The sequence below is a fragment of the Chiloscyllium plagiosum genome, unplaced genomic scaffold (assembly GCF_037043375.1).
Source record: "Chiloscyllium plagiosum isolate Xiang-an unplaced genomic scaffold, Cpla_swu_hap1 HiC_scaffold_52, whole genome shotgun sequence".
In the NCBI taxonomy this organism is placed as follows: domain Eukaryota; kingdom Metazoa; phylum Chordata; class Chondrichthyes; order Orectolobiformes; family Hemiscylliidae; genus Chiloscyllium; species Chiloscyllium plagiosum.
In genome coordinates, this window is record NW_028270190.1 from 20,437,201 (window position 1) to 20,458,979 (window position 21,779).

Below are 21,779 nucleotides of genomic sequence, written 5' to 3' on the forward strand. Positions count from 1 at the left end.
ACAACATCCAGCAGTCATCATGGGTACGGCGATCAAGTCGTGCGTCTATCCCTGTCAAATGTTTTATTGCGCAGGAGAGGCTTCCTGTTTCGTGGTTTGGTGGAGCACGTTGTTTGGAAAAATAGCAACGCAGCTGAGATCCGGCATGGGACCAGCGGGTTGATGTTCCATGACAGCGATGGTCGCCTTTCGAATGAATACACATCTCAACCGACCATGTGACAAGTTGTTGCAGACGGTGAAAGTAAATGCCACGGCGAACACTGACACAGACCTGCTAACGACGGAAGCGCCTCACATGGTCAATGCGGGGATTGAACCCACGACCATGGCGTTATTTGCACCACGCTCTAACCAGCTGAGCTAACCGACCAACGCAGTCAAGTAGCGAAAGCAAATGCCTATATTCCCGGTGCTCACAACCGCGGCGGCTGTTCATTTTCTGCTTCATGTCGATCGCACGATCGTCTGAAATACTTCCTTTCGTTTCAAAGCTTTTCAACGAAAAAATAGCATTTAGTTTTCCGAACGCGCCTACTCGACTTAACCATTTGCTCTGATATTCAAAATTAAGCACAATGTCCGGACGCATGCAATTTCAATCGCAATGCCACCAGCTCAGCTGCAGCTTGTCATGTTGACAAATATCGTCTGGAGAAACGTACCTTCAACGATCGCTCACTGTTCTACTGGATACTCACAGACTTTTGGAGTCAGGGTTAATGTGCTGCTGATAAACTGCTACGAACCTTATGCCAAATGCATTTGAATTGTAATCGAACAGTGGGATTTTTTCTGCTCCCGAACGACGCAGTTGCTTTGGTGTCAGCAACAGCTCAGAAGCCAATTGCACGTTTTCCTCAATCACTCACGTTGCTCATGCAATCTTCGTTTGACAGCATATTTAGCAAGTTATCACCCCTTCCTGCAGCGTTCGTCAGTGACAGATCAGATGCTAAGATGATTGCTTCAGACAGCATGCTACATCCTACATTTGAAAATGGAACAGTTGCAAACGTTTCCAGGCTGAACACTCACTCACTATTTTGCCTGGCGCGTCAGAGGCTGGGAGCGGATCTTATGGAGGCTTTTCAATCATGAGGGGCATGTATCGGGTAAATAGATAAGTTTCTTTCGCTCAAGTGTGGCAGTGCAGAACTAGAGGGTATAAACCAGGTGTGGGAGGGCGAGAATTGGAAAGGCAGTGATGGGCATTGGCTGCGCGCAGAGGGTGGTGTGTTTGTGGAATAAGTTGCCAGACAAGCAGGTGATGGATGGTATAATTCCAATACTTTTAAGGAATCTTAACGTGTATTTGAATAGGAAGGGTTTGGAGAGACATGGGTCAAGTGCATGCAATCGCGGTTGGATCAATTGAAGATATCTGTTTGGAATGGACGAGTTCGGCCGAAGACTGTGCTTTCAGTGCTGTCCATATCTAATGAGCTCTATGATAGTGCAGCTGAAATGATAAAAAAGATAAATAAATTCAATGAAGAAAATTGTCTCAAGTTGTTGAATTCAAAAAACTTCAGGTAATGTTATTTCAATTATTTTATTTATCTTTTTTATTTGTGATTTTTTCATTGTTCTGTAACTCTTATTTCTTGATTGTCTCTCTTTCTCTCGCTCCCCACACCATCAATATCTTTTTCCTTTCCACTTCCCGCTTTGCTACCCTTCTCCCCTGTTTTCCATTTTGTCTCAGGTTCACCCACCCCCCACATATTTTGTCACATAGCACTGGCTGCAACCTGCGTCATTCACGGCTCCTACTCTCCCTTAGATCTCTCCATGCACTCTCATTATCACCTTTGCATCTGGAGCCCTGACTCACCATCTCTCAGCCTGGTGTAAACAGCTCCCTAATTCTCCCCCTTTTTTATCTTTAACAAATGATCAGTTAGAATCGAAACGTCAGCTCTTTTCTCTCCTTGCAGATGGTGCCAGAACTGCTGAGACTTTCCAGCATTCTCTCTTTTGGTTTCCGATTCCAGCACCCGCAGTAATTTCATTTTATTAATGACTCTATGATATTGCTGGTGTCATGATAACTCCAGCTTCGATGCATGAGAGGTGTGCAAGCGAATGAATTCCCTCTGGAAGTCGCGTGACAAGTATTAACAGAGATCAAGGAAAATAACATGAACGAATCTTTGATTTGAATTGAAGCCTGAACTCTGGTTCTGCTCCGAGACTGTGCCAGGTCTGCTTAATACTGCATATATTTCATGCTTTGCATTTGTTTGTGAAAACAATTGAGACTGATTGATTTGCTGCAGACAACATCCAGCAGTCATCATGGGTACGGCGATCAAGTCGTGCGTCTATCCCTGTCAAATGTTTTATTGCGCAGGTGAGGCTTCCTGTTTCGTGGTTTGGTGGAGCACGTTGTTTGGAAAAATAGCAACGCAGCTGAGATCCGGCATGGGACCAGCGGGTTGATGTTCCATGACAGCGATGGTCGCCTTTCGAATGAATACACATCTCAACCGACCATGTGACAAGTTCTTGCAGACGGTGAAAGTAAAAGCCACGGCGAACACTGACACAGACCTGCTAACGACGGAAGCGCCTCACATGATCAGTGCGGGGATTGAACCCACGACCATGGCGTTATTTGCACCACGCTCTAACCAGCTGAGCTAACCGACCAACGCAGTCAAGTCGCGAAAGCAAATGCCTATATTCCCGGTGCTCACAACCGCGGCGGCTGTTCATTTTTTGCCTCATGTCGATCGCACGATCGTCTGAAATACTTCCTTTCGTTGCAAAGCTTTTCAACGAAAAAAAAGCATTTAGTTTTCCGAACGCGCCTACTCGACTTAACCATTTGCTCTGATATTCAAAATTAAGCACAATGTCCGGACGCATGCAATTTCAATCGCAATGCCACCAGCTCAGCTGCAGCTTGTCATGTTGACAAATATCGTCTGGAGAAACGTACCTTCAACGATCGCTCACTGTTCTACTGGATACTCACAGACTTTTGGAGTCAGGGTTATGTGCTGCTGATAAACTGCTACGAACCTTATGCCAAATGCATTTGAATTGTAATCGAACAGTGGGATTTTTTCTGCTCCCGAACGACGCAGTTGCTTTGGTGTCAGCAACAGCTCAGAAGCCAATTGCACGTTTTCCTCAATCACTCACGTTGCTCATGCAATCTTCGTTTGACAGCATATTTAGCAAGTTATCACGCCTTCCTGCAGCGTTCGTCAGTGACAGATCAGATGCTAAGATGATTGCTTCAGACAGCATGCTACATCCTACATTTGAAAATGGAACAGTTGCAAACGTTTCCAGGCTGAACACTCACTCACTATTTTGCCTGGCGCGTCAGAGGCTGGGAGCGGATCTTATGGAGGCTTTTCAATCATGAGGGGCATGTATCGGGTAAATAGATAAGTTTCTTTCGCTCAAGTGTGGCAGTGCAGAACTAGAGGGTATAAACCAGGTGTGGGAGGGCGAGAATTGGAAAGGCAGTGATGGGCATTGGCTGCGCGCAGAGGGTGGTGTGTTTGTGGAATAAGTTGCCAGACAAGCAGGTGATGGATGGTATAATTCCAATACTTTTAAGGAATCTTAACGTGTATTTGAATAGGAAGGGTTTGGAGAGACATGGGTCAAGTGCATGCAATCGCGGTTGGATCAATTGAAGATATCTGTTTGGAATGGACGAGTTCGGCCGAAGACTGTGCTTTCAGTGCTGTCCATATCTAATGAGCTCTATGATAGTGCAGCTGAAATGATAAAAAAGATAAATAAATTCAATGAAGAAAATTGTCTCAAGTTGTTGAATTCAAAAAACTTCAGGTAATGTTATTTCAATTATTTTATTTATCTTTTTTATTTGTGATTTTTTCATTGTTCTGTAACTCTTATTTCTTGATTGTCTCTCTTTCTCTCGCTCCCCACACCATCAATATCTTTTTCCTTTCCACTTCCCGCTTTGCTACCCTTCTCCCCTGTTTTCCATTTTGTCTCAGGTTCACCCACCCCCCACATATTTTCTCACATAGCACTGGCTACAACCTGCGTCATTCACGGCTCCTAATCTCCCTTAGATCTCTCCATGCACTCTCATTATCACCTTTGCATCTGGAGCCCTGACTCACCATCTCTCAGCCTGGTGTAAACAGCTCCCTAATTCTCCCCCTTTTTTATCTTTAACAAATGATCAGTTAGAATCGAAACGTCAGCTCTTTTCTCTCCTTGCAGATGGTGCCAGAACTGCTGAGACTTTCCAGCATTCTCTCTTTTGGTTTCCGATTCCAGCACCCGCAGTAATTTCATTTTATTAATGGCTCTATGATATAGCTGGTGTCATGATAACTCCAGCTTCGATGCATGAGAGGTGTGCAAGCGAATGAATTCCCTCTGGAAGTCGCGTGACAAGTATTAACAGAGATCAAGGAAAATAACATGAACGAATCTTTGATTTGAATTGAAGCCTGAACTCTGGTTCTGCTCCGAGACTGTGCCAGGTCTGCTTAATACTGCATATATTTCATGCTTTGCATTTGTTTGTGAAAACAATTGAGACTGATTGATTTGCCGCAGACAACATCCAGCAGTCATCATGGGTACGGCGATCAAGTCGTGCGTCTATCCCTGTCAAATGTTTTATTGCGCAGGTGAGGCTTCCTGTTTCGTGGTTTGGTGAAGCACGTTGTTTGGAAAAATAGCAACGCACCTGAGATCCGGCATGGGACCAGCGGGTTGATGTTCCATGACAGCGATGGTCGCCTTTCGAATGAATACACATCTCAACCGACCATGTGACAAGTTCTTGCAGACGGTGAAAGTAAAAGCCACGGCGAACACTGACACAGACCTGCTAACGACGGAAGCGCCTCACATGGTCAATGCGGGGATTGAACCCACGACCTTGGCGTTATTAGCACCACGCTCTAACCAGCTGAGCTAACCGACCAACGCAGTCAAGTCGCGAAAGCAAATGCCTATATTCCCGGTGCTCACAACCGCGGCGGCTGTTCATTTTCTGCTTCATGTCGATCGCACGATCGTCTGAAATACTTCCTTTCGTTTCAAAGCTTTTCAACGAAAAAATAGCATTTAGTTTTCCGAACGCGCCTACTCGACTTAACCATTTGCTCTGATATTCAAAATTAAGCACAATGTCCGGACGCATGCAATTTCAATCGCAATGCCACCAGCTCAGCTGCAGCTTGTCATGTTGACAAATATCGTCTGGAGAAACGTACCTTCAACGATCGCTCACTGTTCTACTGGATACTCACAGACTTTTGGAGTCAGGGTTAATGTGCTGCTGATAAACTGCTACGAACCTTATGCCAAATGCATTTGAATTGTAATCGAACAGTGGGATTTTTTCTGCTCCCGAACGACGCAGTTGCTTTGGTGTCAGCAACAGCTCAGAAGCCAATTGCACGTTTTCCTCAATCACTCACGTTGCTCATGCAATCTTCGTTTGACAGCATATTTAGCAAGTTATCACCCCTTCCTGCAGCGTTCGTCAGTGACAGATCAGATGCTAAGATGATTGCTTCGGACAGCATGCTACATCCTACATTTGAAAATGGAACAGTTGCAAACGTTTCCAGGCTGAACACTCACTCACTATTTTGCCTGGCGCGTCAGAGGCTGGGAGCGGATCTTATGGAGGCTTTTCAATCATGAGGGGCATGTATCGGGTAAATAGATAAGTTTCTTTCGCTCAAGTGTGGCAGTGCAGAACTAGAGGGTATAAACCAGGTGTGGGAGGGCGAGAATTGGAAAGGCAGTGATGGGCATTGGCTGCGCGCAGAGGGTGGTGTGTTTGTGGAATAAGTTGCCAGACAAGCAGGTGATGGATGGTATAATTCCAATACTTTTAAGGAATCTTAACGTGTATTTGAATAGGAAGGGTTTGGAGAGACATGGGTCAAGTGCATGCAATCGCGGTTGGATCAATTGAAGATATCTGTTTGGAATGGACGAGTTCGGCCGAAGACTGTGCTTTCAGTGCTGTCCATATCTAATGAGCTCTATGATAGTGCAGCTGAAATGATAAAAAAGATAAATAAATTCAATGAAGAAAATTGTCTCAAGTTGTTGAATTCAAAAAACTTCAGGTAATGTTATTTCAATTATTTTATTTATCTTTTTTATTTGTGATTTTTTCATTGTTCTGTAACTCTTATTTCTTGATTGTCTCTCTTTCTCTCGCTCCCCACACCATCAATATCTTTTTCCTTTCCACTTCCCGCTTTGCTACCCTTCTCCCCTGTTTTCCATTTTGTCTCAGGTTCACCCACCCCCCACATATTTTGTCACATAGCACTGGCTGCAACCTGCGTCATTCACGGCTCCTACTCTCCCTTAGATCTCTCCATGCACTCTCATTATCACCTTTGCATCTGGAGCCCTGACTCACCATCTCTCAGCCTGGTGTAAACAGCTCCCTAATTCTCCCCCTTTTTTATCTTTAACAAATGATCAGTTAGAATCGAAACGTCAGCTCTTTTCTCTCCTTGCAGATGGTGCCAGAACTGCTGAGACTTTCCAGCATTCTCTCTTTTGGTTTCCGATTCCAGCACCCGCAGTAATTTCATTTTATTAATGACTCTATGATATTGCTGGTGTCATGATAACTCCAGCTTCGATGCATGAGAGGTGTGCAAGCGAATGAATTCCCTCTGGAAGTCGCGTGACAAGTATTAACAGAGATCAAGGAAAATAACATGAACGAATCTTTGATTTGAATTGAAGCCTGAACTCTGGTTCTGCTCCGAGACTGTGCCAGGTCTGCTTAATACTGCATATATTTCATGCTTTGCATTTGTTTGTGAAAACAATTGAGACTGATTGATTTGCTGCAGACAACATCCAGCAGTCATCATGGGTACGGCGATCAAGTCGTGCGTCTATCCCTGTCAAATGTTTTATTGCGCAGGTGAGGCTTCCTGTTTCGTGGTTTGGTGGAGCACGTTGTTTGGAAAAATAGCAACGCAGCTGAGATCCGGCATGGGACCAGCGGGTTGATGTTCCATGACAGCGATGGTCGCCTTTCGAATGAATACACATCTCAACCGACCATGTGACAAGTTCTTGCAGACGGTGAAAGTAAAAGCCACGGCGAACACTGACACAGACCTGCTAACGACGGAAGCGCCTCACATGATCAGTGCGGGGATTGAACCCACGACCATGGCGTTATTTGCACCACGCTCTAACCAGCTGAGCTAACCGACCAACGCAGTCAAGTCGCGAAAGCAAATGCCTATATTCCCGGTGCTCACAACCGCGGCGGCTGTTCATTTTCTGCCTCATGTCGATCGCACGATCGTCTGAAATACTTCCTTTCGTTGCAAAGCTTTTCAACGAAAAAAAAGCATTTAGTTTTCCGAACGCGCCTACTCGACTTAACCATTTGCTCTGATATTCAAAATTAAGCACAATGTCCGGACGCATGCAATTTCAATCGCAATGCCACCAGCTCAGCTGCAGCTTGTCATGTTGACAAATATCGTCTGGAGAAACGTACCTTCAACGATCGCTCACTGTTCTACTGGATACTCACAGACTTTTGGAGTCAGGGTTATGTGCTGCTGATAAACTGCTACGAACCTTATGCCAAATGCATTTGAATTGTAATCGAACAGTGGGATTTTTTCTGCTCCCGAACGACGCAGTTGCTTTGGTGTCAGCAACAGCTCAGAAGCCAATTGCACGTTTTCCTCAATCACTCACGTTGCTCATGCAATCTTCGTTTGACAGCATATTTAGCAAGTTATCACGCCTTCCTGCAGCGTTCGTCAGTGACAGATCAGATGCTAAGATGATTGCTTCAGACAGCATGCTACATCCTACATTTGAAAATGGAACAGTTGCAAACGTTTCCAGGCTGAACACTCACTCACTATTTTGCCTGGCGCGTCAGAGGCTGGGAGCGGATCTTATGGAGGCTTTTCAATCATGAGGGGCATGTATCGGGTAAATAGATAAGTTTCTTTCGCTCAAGTGTGGCAGTGCAGAACTAGAGGGTATAAACCAGGTGTGGGAGGGCGAGAATTGGAAAGGCAGTGATGGGCATTGGCTGCGCGCAGAGGGTGGTGTGTTTGTGGAATAAGTTGCCAGACAAGCAGGTGATGGATGGTATAATTCCAATACTTTTAAGGAATCTTAACGTGTATTTGAATAGGAAGGGTTTGGAGAGACATGGGTCAAGTGCATGCAATCGCGGTTGGATCAATTGAAGATATCTGTTTGGAATGGACGAGTTCGGCCGAAGACTGTGCTTTCAGTGCTGTCCATATCTAATGAGCTCTATGATAGTGCAGCTGAAATGATAAAAAAGATAAATAAATTCAATGAAGAAAATTGTCTCAAGTTGTTGAATTCAAAAAACTTCAGGTAATGTTATTTCAATTATTTTATTTATCTTTTTTATTTGTGTTTTTTTCATTGTTCTGTAACTCTTATTTCTTGATTGTCTCTCTTTCTCTCGCTCCCCACACCATCAATATCTTTTTCCTTTCCACTTCCCGCTTTGCTACCCTTCTCCCCTGTTTTCCATTTTGTCTCAGGTTCACCCACCCCCCACATATTTTCTCACATAGCACTGGCTACAACCTGCGTCATTCACGGCTCCTAATCTCCCTTAGATCTCTCCATGCACTCTCATTATCACCTTTGCATCTGGAGCCCTGACTCACCATCTCTCAGCCTGGTGTAAACAGCTCCCTAATTCTCCCCCTTTTTTATCTTTAACAAATGATCAGTTAGAATCGAAACGTCAGCTCTTTTCTCTCCTTGCAGATGGTGCCAGAACTGCTGAGACTTTCCAGCATTCTCTCTTTTGGTTTCCGATTCCAGCACCCGCAGTAATTTCATTTTATTAATGGCTCTATGATATAGCTGGTGTCATGATAACTCCAGCTTCGATGCATGAGAGGTGTGCAAGCGAATGAATTCCCTCTGGAAGTCGCGTGACAAGTATTAACAGAGATCAAGGAAAATAACATGAACGAATCTTTGATTTGAATTGAAGCCTGAACTCTGGTTCTGCTCCGAGACTGTGCCAGGTCTGCTTAATACTGCATATATTTCATGCTTTGCATTTGTTTGTGAAAACAATTGAGACTGATTGATTTGCTGCAGACAACATCCAGCAGTCATCATGGGTACGGCGATCAAGTCGTGCGTCTATCCCTGTCAAATGTTTTATTGCGCAGGTGAGGCTTCCTGTTTCGTGGTTTGGTGAAGCACGTTGTTTGGAAAAATAGCAACGCACCTGAGATCCGGCATGGGACCAGCGGGTTGATGTTCCATGACAGCGATGGTCGCCTTTCGAATGAATACACATCTCAACCGACCATGTGACAAGTTCTTGCAGACGGTGAAAGTAAAAGCCACGGCGAACACTGACACAGACCTGCTAACGACGGAAGCGCCTCACATGGTCAATGCGGGGATTGAACCCACGACCTTGGCGTTATTAGCACCACGCTCTAACCAGCTGAGCTAACCGACCAACGCAGTCAAGTCGCGAAAGCAAATGCCTATATTCCCGGTGCTCACAACCGCGGCGGCTGTTCATTTTCTGCTTCATGTCGATCGCACGATCGTCTGAAATACTTCCTTTCGTTTCAAAGCTTTTCAACGAAAAAATAGCATTTAGTTTTCCGAACGCGCCTACTCGACTTAACCATTTGCTCTGATATTCAAAATTAAGCACAATGTCCGGACGCATGCAATTTCAATCGCAATGCCACCAGCTCAGCTGCAGCTTGTCATGTTGACAAATATCGTCTGGAGAAACGTACCTTCAACGATCGCTCACTGTTCTACTGGATACTCACAGACTTTTGGAGTCAGGGTTAATGTGCTGCTGATAAACTGCTACGAACCTTATGCCAAATGCATTTGAATTGTAATCGAACAGTGGGATTTTTTCTGCTCCCGAACGACGCAGTTGCTTTGGTGTCAGCAACAGCTCAGAAGCCAATTGCACGTTTTCCTCAATCACTCACGTTGCTCATGCAATCTTCGTTTGACAGCATATTTAGCAAGTTATCACCCCTTCCTGCAGCGTTCGTCAGTGACAGATCAGATGCTAAGATGATTGCTTCGGACAGCATGCTACATCCTACATTTGAAAATGGAACAGTTGCAAACGTTTCCAGGCTGAACACTCACTCACTATTTTGCCTGGCGCGTCAGAGGCTGGGAGCGGATCTTATGGAGGCTTTTCAATCATGAGGGGCATGTATCGGGTAAATAGATAAGTTTCTTTCGCTCAAGTGTGGCAGTGCAGAACTAGAGGGTATAAACCAGGTGTGGGAGGGCGAGAATTGGAAAGGCAGTGATGGGCATTGGCTGCGCGCAGAGGGTGGTGTGTTTGTGGAATAAGTTGCCAGACAAGCAGGTGATGGATGGTATAATTCCAATACTTTTAAGGAATCTTAACGTGTATTTGAATAGGAAGGGTTTGGAGAGACATGGGTCAAGTGCATGCAATCGCGGTTGGATCAATTGAAGATATCTGTTTGGAATGGACGAGTTCGGCCGAAGACTGTGCTTTCAGTGCTGTCCATATCTAATGAGCTCTATGATAGTGCAGCTGAAATGATAAAAAAGATAAATAAATTCAATGAAGAAAATTGTCTCAAGTTGTTGAATTCAAAAAACTTCAGGTAATGTTATTTCAATTATTTTATTTATCTTTTTTATTTGTGATTTTTTCATTGTTCTGTAACTCTTATTTCTTGATTGTCTCTCTTTCTCTCGCTCCCCACACCATCAATATCTTTTTCCTTTCCACTTCCCGCTTTGCTACCCTTCTCCCCTGTTTTCCATTTTGTCTCAGGTTCACCCACCCCCCACATATTTTGTCACATAGCACTGGCTGCAACCTGCGTCATTCACGGCTCCTAATCTCCCTTAGATCTCTCCATGCACTCTCATTATCACCTTTGCATCTGGAGCCCTGACTCACCATCTCTCAGCCTGGTGTAAACAGCTCCCTAATTCTCCCCCTTTTTTATCTTTAACAAATGATCAGTTAGAATCGAAACGTCAGCTCTTTTCTCTCCTTGCAGATGGTGCCAGAACTGCTGAGACTTTCCAGCATTCTCTCTTTTGGTTTCCGATTCCAGCACCCGCAGTAATTTCATTTTATTAATGACTCTATGATATTGCTGGTGTCATGATAACTCCAGCTTCGATGCATGAGAGGTGTGCAAGCGAATGAATTCCCTCTGGAAGTCGCGTGACAAGTATTAACAGAGATCAAGGAAAATAACATGAACGAATCTTTGATTTGAATTGAAGCGTGAACTCTGGTTCTGCTCCGAGACTGTGCCAGGTCTGCTTAATACTGCATATATTTCATGCTTTGCATTTGTTTGTGAAAACAATTGAGACTGATTGATTTGCTGCAGACAACATCCAGCAGTCATCATGGGTACGGCGATCAAGTCGTGCGTCTATCCCTGTCAAATGTTTTATTGCGCAGGTGAGGCTTCCTGTTTCGTGGTTTGGTGAAGCACGTTGTTTGGAAAAATAGCAACGCACCTGAGATCCGGCATGGGACCAGCGGGTTGATGTTCCATGACAGCGATGGTCGCCTTTCGAATGAATACACATCTCAACCGACCATGTGACAAGTTCTTGCAGACGGTGAAAGTAAAAGCCACGGCGAACACTGACACAGACCTGCTAACGACGGAAGCGCCTCACATGGTCAATGCGGGGATTGAACCCACGACCTTGGCGTTATTAGCACCACGCTCTAACCAGCTGAGCTAACCGACCAACGCAGTCAAGTCGCGAAAGCAAATGCCTATATTCCCGGTGCTCACAACCGCGGCGGCTGTTCATTTTCTGCTTCATGTCGATCGCACGATCGTCTGAAATACTTCCTTTCGTTTCAAAGCTTTTCAACGAAAAAATAGCATTTAGTTTTCCGAACGCGCCTACTCGACTTAACCATTTGCTCTGATATTCAAAATTAAGCACAATGTCCGGACGCATGCAATTTCAATCGCAATGCCACCAGCTCAGCTGCAGCTTGTCATGTTGACAAATATCGTCTGGAGAAACGTACCTTCAACGATCGCTCACTGTTCTACTGGATACTCACAGACTTTTGGAGTCAGGGTTAATGTGCTGCTGATAAAGTGCTACGAACCTTATGCCAAATGCATTTGAATTGTAATCGAACAGTGGGATTTTTTCTGCTCCCGAACGACGCAGTTGCTTTGGTGTCAGCAACAGCTCAGAAGCCAATTGCACGTTTTCCTCAATCACTCACGTTGCTCATGCAATCTTCGTTTGACAGCATATTTAGCAAGTTATCACCCCTTCCTGCAGCGTTCGTCAGTGACAGATCAGATGCTAAGATGATTGCTTCAGACAGCATGCTACATCCTACATTTGAAAATGGAACAGTTGCAAACGTTTCCAGGCTGAACACTCACTCACTATTTTGCCTGGCGCGTCAGAGGCTGGGAGCGGATCTTATGGAGGCTTTTCAATCATGAGGGGCATGTATCGGGTAAATAGATAAGTTTCTTTCGCTCAAGTGTGGCAGTGCAGAACTAGAGGGTATAAACCAGGTGTGGGAGGGCGAGAATTGGAAAGGCAGTGATGGGCATTGGCTGCGCGCAGAGGGTGGTGTGTTTGTGGAATAAGTTGCCAGACAAGCAGGTGATGGATGGTATAATTCCAATACTTTTAAGGAATCTTAACGTGTATTTGAATAGGAAGGGTTTGGAGAGACATGGGTCAAGTGCATGCAATCGCGGTTGGATCAATTGAAGATATCTGTTTGGAATGGACGAGTTCGGCCGAAGACTGTGCTTTCAGTGCTGTCCATATCTAATGAGCTCTATGATAGTGCAGCTGAAATGATAAAAAAGATAAATAAATTCAATGAAGAAAATTGTCTCAAGTTGTTGAATTCAAAAAACTTCAGGTAATGTTATTTCAATTATTTTATTTATCTTTTTTATTTGTGATTTTTTCATTGTTCTGTAACTCTTATTTCTTGATTGTCTCTCTTTCTCTCGCTCCCCACACCATCAATATCTTTTTCCTTTCCACTTCCCGCTTTGCTACCCTTCTCCCCTGTTTTCCATTTTGTCTCAGGTTCACCCACCCCCCACATATTTTCTCACATAGCACTGGCTACAACCTGCGTCATTCACGGCTCCTAATCTCCCTTAGATCTCTCCATGCACTCTCATTATCACCTTTGCATCTGGAGCCCTGACTCACCATCTCTCAGCCTGGTGTAAACAGCTCCCTAATTCTCCCCCTTTTTTATCTTTAACAAATGATCAGTTAGAATCGAAACGTCAGCTCTTTTCTCTCCTTGCAGATGGTGCCAGAACTGCTGAGACTTTCCAGCATTCTCTCTTTTGGTTTCCGATTCCAACACCCGCAGTAATTTCATTTTATTAATGGCTCTATGATATTGCTGGTGTCATGATAACTCCAGCTTCGATGCATGAGAGGTGTGCAAGCGAATGAATTCCCTCTGGAAGTCGCGTGACAAGTATTAACAGAGATCAAGGAAAATAACATGAACGAATCTTTGATTTGAATTGAAGCCTGAACTCTGGTTCTGCTCCGAGACTGTGCCAGGTCTGCTTAATACTGCATATATTTCATGCTTTGCATTTGTTTGTGAAAACAATTGAGACTGATTGATTTGCTGCAGACAACATCCAGCAGTCATCATGGGTACGGCGATCAAGTCGTGCGTCTATCCCTGTCAAATGTTTTATTGCGCAGGTGAGGCTTCCTGTTTCGTGGTTTGGTGGAGCACGTTGTTTGGAAAAATAGCAACGCAGCTGAGATCCGGCATGGGACCAGCGGATTGATGTTCCATGACAGCGATGGTCGCTTTTCGAATGAATACACATCTCAACCGACCATGTGACAAATTCTTGCAGACGGTGAAAGTAAAAGCCACGGCGAACACTGACACAGACCTGCTAACGACGGAAGCGCCTCACATGGGCAGTGCGGGGGTTGAACCCGCGACCTTGGCGTTATTAGCACCACGCTCTAACCAGCTGAGCTAACCGACCAACGCAGTCAAGTCGCGAAAGCAAATGCCTATATTCCCGGTGCTCACAACCGCGGCGGCTGTTCATTTTCTGCTTCATGTCGATCGCACGATCGTCTGAAATACTTCCTTTCGTTTCAAAGCTTTTCAACGAAAAAAAAGCATTTAGTTTTCCGAACGCGCCTACTCGACTTAACCATTTGCTCTGATATTCAAAATTAAGCACAATGTCCGGACGCATGCAATTTCAATCGCAATGCCACCAGCTCAGCTGCAGCTTGTCATGTTGTCAAATATCGTCTGGAGAAACGTACCTTCAACGATCGCTCACTGTTCTCCTGGATACTCACAGACTTTTGGAGTCAGGGTTATGTGCTGCTGATAAACTGCTACGAACCTTATGCCAAATGCATTTGAATTGTAATCGAACAGTGGGATTTTTTCTGCTCCCGAACGACGCAGTTGCTTTGGTGTCAGCAACAGCTCAGAAGCCAATTGCACGTTTTCCTCAATCACTCACGTTGCTCATGCAATCTTCGTTTGACAGCATATTTAGCAAGTTATCACCCCTTCCTGCAGCGTTCGTCAGTGACAGATCAGATGCTAAGATGATTGCTTCAGACAGCATGCTACATCCTACATTTGAAAATGGAACAGTTGCAAACGTTACCATGGCTGAACACTCACTCACTATTTTGCCTGGCGCGTCAGAGGCTGGGAGCGGATCTTATGGAGGCTTTTCAATCATGAGGGGCATGTATCGGGTAAATAGATAAGTTTCTTTCGCTCAAGTGTGGCAGTGCAGAACTAGAGGGTATAAACCAGGTGTGGGAGGGCGAGAATTGGAAAGGCAGTGATGGGCATTGGCTGCGCGCAGAGGGTGGTGTGTTTGTGGAATAAGTTGCCAGACAAGCAGGTGATGGATGGTATAATTCCAATACTTTTAAGGAATCTTAACGTGTATTTGAATAGGAAGGGTTTGGAGAGACATGGGTCAAGTGCATGCAATCGCGGTTGGATCAATTGAAGATATCTGTTTGGAATGGACGAGTTCGGCCGAAGACTGTGCTTTCAATGCTGTCCATATCTAATGAGCTCTATGATAGTGCAGCTGAAATGATAAAAAAGATAAATAAATTCAATGAAGTAAATTGTCTCAAGTTGTTGAATTCAAAAAACTTCAGGTAATGTTATTTCAATTATTTTATTTATCTTTTTTATTTGTGATTTTTTCATTGTTCTGTAACTCTTATTTCTTGATTGTCTCTCTTTCTCTCGCTCCCCACACCATCAATATCTTTTTCCTTTCCACTTCCCGCTTTGCTACCCTTCTCCCCTGTTTTCCATTTTGTCTCAGGTTCACCCACCCCCCACATATTTTCTCACATAGCACTGGCTACAACCTGCGTCATTCACGGCTCCTAATCTCCCTTAGATCTCTCCATGCACTCTCATTATCACCTTTGCATCTGGAGCTCTGACTCACCATCTCTCAGCCTGGTGTAAACAGCTCCCTAATTCTCCCCCTTTTTTATCTTTAACAAATGATCAGTTAGAATCGAAACGTCAGCTCTTTTCTCTCCTTGCAGATGGTGCCAGAACTGCTGAGACTTTCCAGCATTCTCTCTTTTGGTTTCCGATTCCAGCACCCGCAGTAATTTCATTTTATTAATGGCTCTATGATATTGCTGGTGTCATGATAACTCCAGCTTCGATGCATGAGAGGTGTGCAAGCGAATGAATTCCCTCTGGAAGTCGCGTGACAAGTATTAACAGAGATCAAGGAAAATAACATGAACGAATCTTTGATTTGAATTGAAGCCTGAACTCTGGTTCTGCTCCGAGACTGTGCCAGGTCTGCTTAATACTGCATATATTTCATGCTTTGCATTTGTTTGTGAAAACAATTGAGACTGATTGATTTGCTGCAGACAACATCCAGCAGTCATCATGGGTACGGCGATCAAGTCGTGCGTCTATCCCTGTCAAATGTTTTATTGCGCAGGTGAGGCTTCCTGTTTCGTGGTTTGGTGAAGCACGTTGTTTGGAAAAATAGCAACGCACCTGAGATCCGGCATGGGACCAGCGGGTTGATGTTCCATGACAGCGATGGTCGCCTTTCGAATGAATACACATCTCAACCGACCATGTGACAAGTTCTTGCAGACGGTGAAAGTAAAAGCCACGGCGAACACTGACACAGACCTGCTAACGACGGAAGCGCCTCACATGGTCAATGCGGGGATTGAACCCACGACCTTGGCGTTATTAACACCACGCTCTAACCAGCTGAGCTAACCGACCAACGCAGTCAAGTCACGAAAGCAAATGCCTATATTCCCGGTGCTCACAACCGCGGCGGCTGTTCATTTTCTGCTTCATGTCGATCGCACGATCGTCTGAAATATTTCCTTTCGTTTCAAAGCTTTTCAACGAAAAAATAGCATTTAGTTTTCCGAACGCGCCTACTCGACTTAACCATTTGCTCTGATATTCAAAATTAAGCACAATGTCCGGACGCATGCAATTTCAATCGCAATGCCACCAGCTCAGCTGCAGCTTGTCATGTTGACAAATATCGTCTGGAGAAACGTACCTTCAACGATCGCTCACTGTTCTACTGGATACTCACAGACTTTTGGAGTCAGGGTTAATGTGCTGCTGATAAACTGCTACGAACCTTATGCCAAATGCATTTGAATTGTAATCGAACAGTGGGATTTTTTCTGCTCCCGAACGACGCAGTTGCTTTGGTGTCAGCAACAGCTCAGAAGCCAATTGCACGTTTTCCTCAATCACTCACGTTGCTCATGCAATCTTCGTTTGACAGCATATTTAGCAAGTTATCACCCCTTCCTGCAGCGTTCGTCAGTGACAGATCAGATGCTAAGATGATTGCTTCAGACAGCATGCTACATCCTACATTTGAAAATGGAACAGTTGCAAACGTTTCCAGGCTGAACACTCACTCACTATTTTGCCTGGCGCTTCAGAGGCTGGGAGCGGATCTTATGGAGGCTTTTCAATCATGAGGGGCATGTATCGGGTAAATAGATAAGTTTCTTTCGCTCAAGTGTGGCAGTGCAGAACTAGAGGGTATAAACCAGGTGTGGGAGGGCGAGAATTGGAAAGGCAGTGATGGGCATTGGCTGCGCGCAGAGGGTGGTGTGTTTGTGGAATAAGTTGCCAGACAAGCAGGTGATGGATGGTATAATTCCAATACTTTTAAGGAATCTTAACGTGTATTTGAATAGGAAGGGTTTGGAGAGACATGGGTCAAGTGCATGCAATCGCGGTTGGATCAATTGAAGATATCTGTTTGGAATGGACGAGTTCGGCCGAAGACTGTGCTTTCAGTGCTGTCCATATCTAATGAGCTCTATGATAGTGCAGCTGAAATGATAAAAAAGATAAATAAATTCAATGAAGAAAATTGTCTCAAGTTGTTGAATTCAAAAAACTTCAGGTAATGTTATTTCAATTATTTTATTTATCTTTTTTATTTGTGATTTTTTCATTGTTCTGTAACTCTTATTTCTTGATTGTCTCTCTTTCTCTCGCTCCCCACACCATCAATATCTTTTTCCTTTCCACTTCCCGCTTTGCTACCCTTCTCCCCTGTTTTCCATTTTGTCTCAGGTTCACCCACCCCCCACATATTTTCTCACATAGCACTGGCTACAACCTGCGTCATTCACGGCTCCTAATCTCCCTTAGATCTCTCCATGCACTCTCATTATCACCTTTGCATCTGGAGCTCTGACTCACCATCTCTCAGCCTGGTGTAAACAGCTCCCTAATTCTCCCCCTTTTTTATCTTTAACAAATGATCAGTTAGAATCGAAACGTCAGCTCTTTTCTCTCCTTGCAGATGGTGCCAGAACTGCTGAGACTTTCCAGCATTCTCTCTTTTGGTTTCCGATTCCAACACCCGCAGTAATTTCATTTTATTAATGGCTCTATGATATTGCTGGTGTCATGATAACTCCAGCTTCGATGCATGAGAGGTGTGCAAGCGAATGAATTCCCTCTGGAAGTCGCGTGACAAGTATTAACAGAGATCAAGGAAAATAACATGAACGAATCTTTGATTTGAATTGAAGCCTGAACTCTGGTTCTGCTCCGAGACTGTGCCAGGTCTGCTTAATACTGCATATATTTCATGCTTTGCATTTGTTTGTGAAAACAATTGAGACTGATTGATTTGCTGCAGACAACATCCAGCAGTCATCATGGGTACGGCGATCAAGTCGTGCGTCTATCCCTGTCAAATGTTTTATTGCGCAGGTGAGGCTTCCTGTTTCGTGGTTTGGTGGAGCACGTTGTTTGGAAAAATAGCAACGCAGCTGAGATCCGGCATGGGACCAGCGGGTTGATGTTCCATGACAGCGATGGTCGCTTTTCGAATGAATACACATCTCAACCGACCATGTGACAAATTCTTGCAGACGGTGAAAGTAAAAGCCACGGCGAACACTGACACAGACCTGCTAACGACGGAAGCGCCTCACATGGGCAGTGGGGGGGTTGAACCCGCGACCTTGGCGTTATTAGCACCACGCTCTAACCAGCTGAGCTAACCGACCAACGCAGTCAAGTCGCGAAAGCAAATGCCTATATTCCCGGTGCTCACAACCGCGGCGGCTGTTCATTTTCTGCTTCATGTCGATCGCACGATCGTCTGAAATACTTCCTTTCGTTGCAAAGCTTTTCAACGAAAAAAAAGCATTTAGTTTTCCGAACGCGCCTACTCGACTTAACCATTTGCTCTGATATTCAAAATTAAGCACAATGTCCGGACGCATGCAATTTCAATCGCAATGCCACCAGCTCAGCTGCAGCTTGTCATGTTGTCAAATATCGTCTGGAGAAACGTACCTTCAACGATCGCTCACTGTTCTCCTGGATACTCACAGACTTTTGGAGTCAGGGTTATGTGCTGCTGATAAACTGCTACGAACCTTATGCCAAATGCATTTGAATTGTAATCGAACAGTGGGATTTTTTCTGCTCCCGAACGACGCAGTTGCTTTGGTGTCAGCAACAGCTCAGAAGCCAATTGCACGTTTTCCTCAATCACTTACGTTGCTCATGCAATCTTCGTTTGACAGCATATTTAGCAAGTTATCACCCCTTCCTGCAGCGTTCGTCAGTGACAGATCAGATGCTAAGATGATTGCTTCAGACAGCATGCTACATCCTACATTTGAAAATGGAACAGTTGCAAACGTTTCCAGGCTGAACACTCACTCACTATTTTGCCTGGCGCGTCAGAGGCTGGGAGCGGATCTTATGGAGGCTTTTCAATCATGAGGGGCATGTATCGGGTAAATAGATAAGTTTCTTTCGCTCAAGTGTGGCAGTGCAGAACTAGAGGGTATAAACCAGGTGTGGGAGGGCGAGAATTGGAAAGGCAGTGATGGGCATTGGCTGCGCGCAGAGGGTGGTGTGTTTGTGGAATAAGTTGCCAGACAAGCAGGTGATGGATGGTATAATTCCAATACTTTTAAGGAATCTTAACGTGTATTTGAATAGGAAGGGTTTGGAGAGACATGGGTCAAGTGCATGCAATCGCGGTTGGATCAATTGAAGATATCTGTTTGGAATGGACGAGTTCGGCCGAAGACTGTGCTTTCAGTGCTGTCCATATCTAATGAGCTCTATGATAGTGCAGCTGAAATGATAAAAAAGATAAATAAATTCAATGAAGAAAATTGTCTCAAGTTGTTGAATTCAAAAAACTTCAGGTAATGTTATTTCAATTATTTTATTTATCTTTTTTATTTGTGATTTTTTCATTGTTCTGTAACTCTTATTTCTTGATTGTCTCTCTTTCTCTCGCTCCCCACACCATCAATATCTTTTTCCTTTCCACTTCCCGCTTTGCTACCCTTCTCCCCTGTTTTCCATTTTGTCTCAGGTTCACCCACCCCCCACATATTTTCTCACATAGCACTGGCTACAACCTGCGTCATTCACGGCTCCTAATCTCCCTTAGATCTCTCCATGCACTCTCATTATCACCTTTGCATCTGGAGCTCTGACTCACCATCTCTCAGCCTGGTGTAAACAGCTCCCTAATTCTCCCCCTTTTTTATCTTTAACAAATGATCAGTTAGAATCGAAACGTCAGCTCTTTTCTCTCCTTGCAGATGGTGCCAGAACTGCTGAGACTTTCCAGCATTCTCTCTTTTGGTTTCCGATTCCAACACCCGCAGTAATTTCATTTTATTAATGGCTCTATGATATTGCTGGTGTCATGATAACTCCAGCTTCGATGCATGAGAGGTGTGCAAGCGAATGAATTCCCTCTGGAAGTCGCGTGACAAGTATTAACAGAGATCAAGGAAAATAACATGAACGAATCTTTGATTTGAATTGAAGCCTGAACTCTGGTTCTGCTCCGAGACTGTGCCAGGTCTGCTTAATACTGCATATATTTCATGCTTTGCATTTGTTTGTGAAAACAATTGAGACTGATTGATTTGCTGCAGACAACATCCAGCAGTCATCATGGGTACGGCGATCAAGTCGTGCGTCTATCCCTGTCAAATGTTTTATTGCGCAGGTGAGGCTTCCTGTTTCGTGGTTTGGTGGAGCACGTTGTTTGGAAAAATAGCAACGCAGCTGAGATCCGGCATGGGACCAGCGGGTTGATGTTCCATGACAGCGATGGTCGCTTTTCGAATGAACACACATCTCAACCGACCATGTGACAAATTCTTGCAGACGGTGAAAGTAAAAGCCACGGCGAACACTGACACAGACCTGCTAACGACGGAAGCGCCTCACATGGGCAGTGCGGGAGTTGAACCCGCGACCTCGGCGTTATTAGCACCACGCTCTAACCAGCTGAGCTAACCGACCAACGCAGTCAAGTCGCGAAAGCAAATGCCTATATTCCCGGTGCTCACAACCGCGGCGGCTGTTCATTTTCTGCTTCATGTCGATCGCACGATCGTCTGAAATACTTCCTTTCGTTGCAAAGCTTTTCAACGAAAAAAAAGCATTTAGTTTTCCGAACGCGCCTACTCGACTTAACCATTTGCTCTGATATTCAAAATTAAGCACAATGTCCGGACGCATGCAATTTCAATCGCAATGCCACCAGCTCAGCTGCAGCTTGTCATGTTGTCAAATATCGTCTGGAGAAACGTACCTTCAACGATCGCTCACTGTTCTCCTGGATACTCACAGACTTTTGGAGTCAGGGTTATGTGCTGCTGATAAACTGCTACGAACCTTATGCCAAATGCATTTGAATTGTAATCGAACAGTGGGATTTTTTCTGCTCCCGAACGACGCAGTTGCTTTGGTGTCAGCAACAGCTCAGAAGCCAATTGCACGTTTTCCTCAATCACTTACGTTGCTCATGCAATCTTCGTTTGACAGCATATTTAGCAAGTTATCACCCCTTCCTGCAGCGTTCGTCAGTGACAGATCAGATGCTAAGATGATTGCTTCAGACAGCATGCTACATCCTACATTTGAAAATGGAACAGTTGCAAACGTTTCCAGGCTGAACACTCACTCACTATTTTGCCTGGCGCGTCAGAGGCTGGGAGCGGATCTTATGGAGGCTTTTCAATCATGAGGGGCATGTATCGGGTAAATAGATAAGTTTCTTTCGCTCAAGTGTGGCAGTGCAGAACTAGAGGGAATAAACCAGGTGTGGGAGGGCGAGAATTGGAAAGGCAGTGATGGGCATTGGCTGCGCGCAGAGGGTGGTGTGTTTGTG

At 44.7% G+C, this 21,779-nt stretch overlaps 4 non-coding genes across 4 annotated transcripts; all 4 read right to left on the reverse strand.

Annotated features, from left to right (window-relative positions):
- Window positions 1-4,862: 4,862 nt before the first annotated feature.
- On the reverse strand, window positions 4,863-4,936 carry trnai-aau (transfer RNA isoleucine (anticodon AAU)). The gene has a single exon. It is a non-coding gene; the product is annotated as a tRNA-Ile (tRNA).
- A 4,489-nt stretch (window positions 4,937-9,425) lies between these two features.
- trnai-aau (transfer RNA isoleucine (anticodon AAU)) lies at window positions 9,426-9,499 on the reverse strand. The gene has a single exon. It is a non-coding gene; the product is annotated as a tRNA-Ile (tRNA).
- A 2,208-nt stretch (window positions 9,500-11,707) lies between these two features.
- trnai-aau (transfer RNA isoleucine (anticodon AAU)) lies at window positions 11,708-11,781 on the reverse strand. The gene has a single exon. It is a non-coding gene; the product is annotated as a tRNA-Ile (tRNA).
- Window positions 11,782-16,271: 4,490 nt separating this feature from the next.
- On the reverse strand, window positions 16,272-16,345 carry trnai-aau (transfer RNA isoleucine (anticodon AAU)). The gene has a single exon. It is a non-coding gene; the product is annotated as a tRNA-Ile (tRNA).
- Window positions 16,346-21,779: the final 5,434 nt, after the last annotated feature.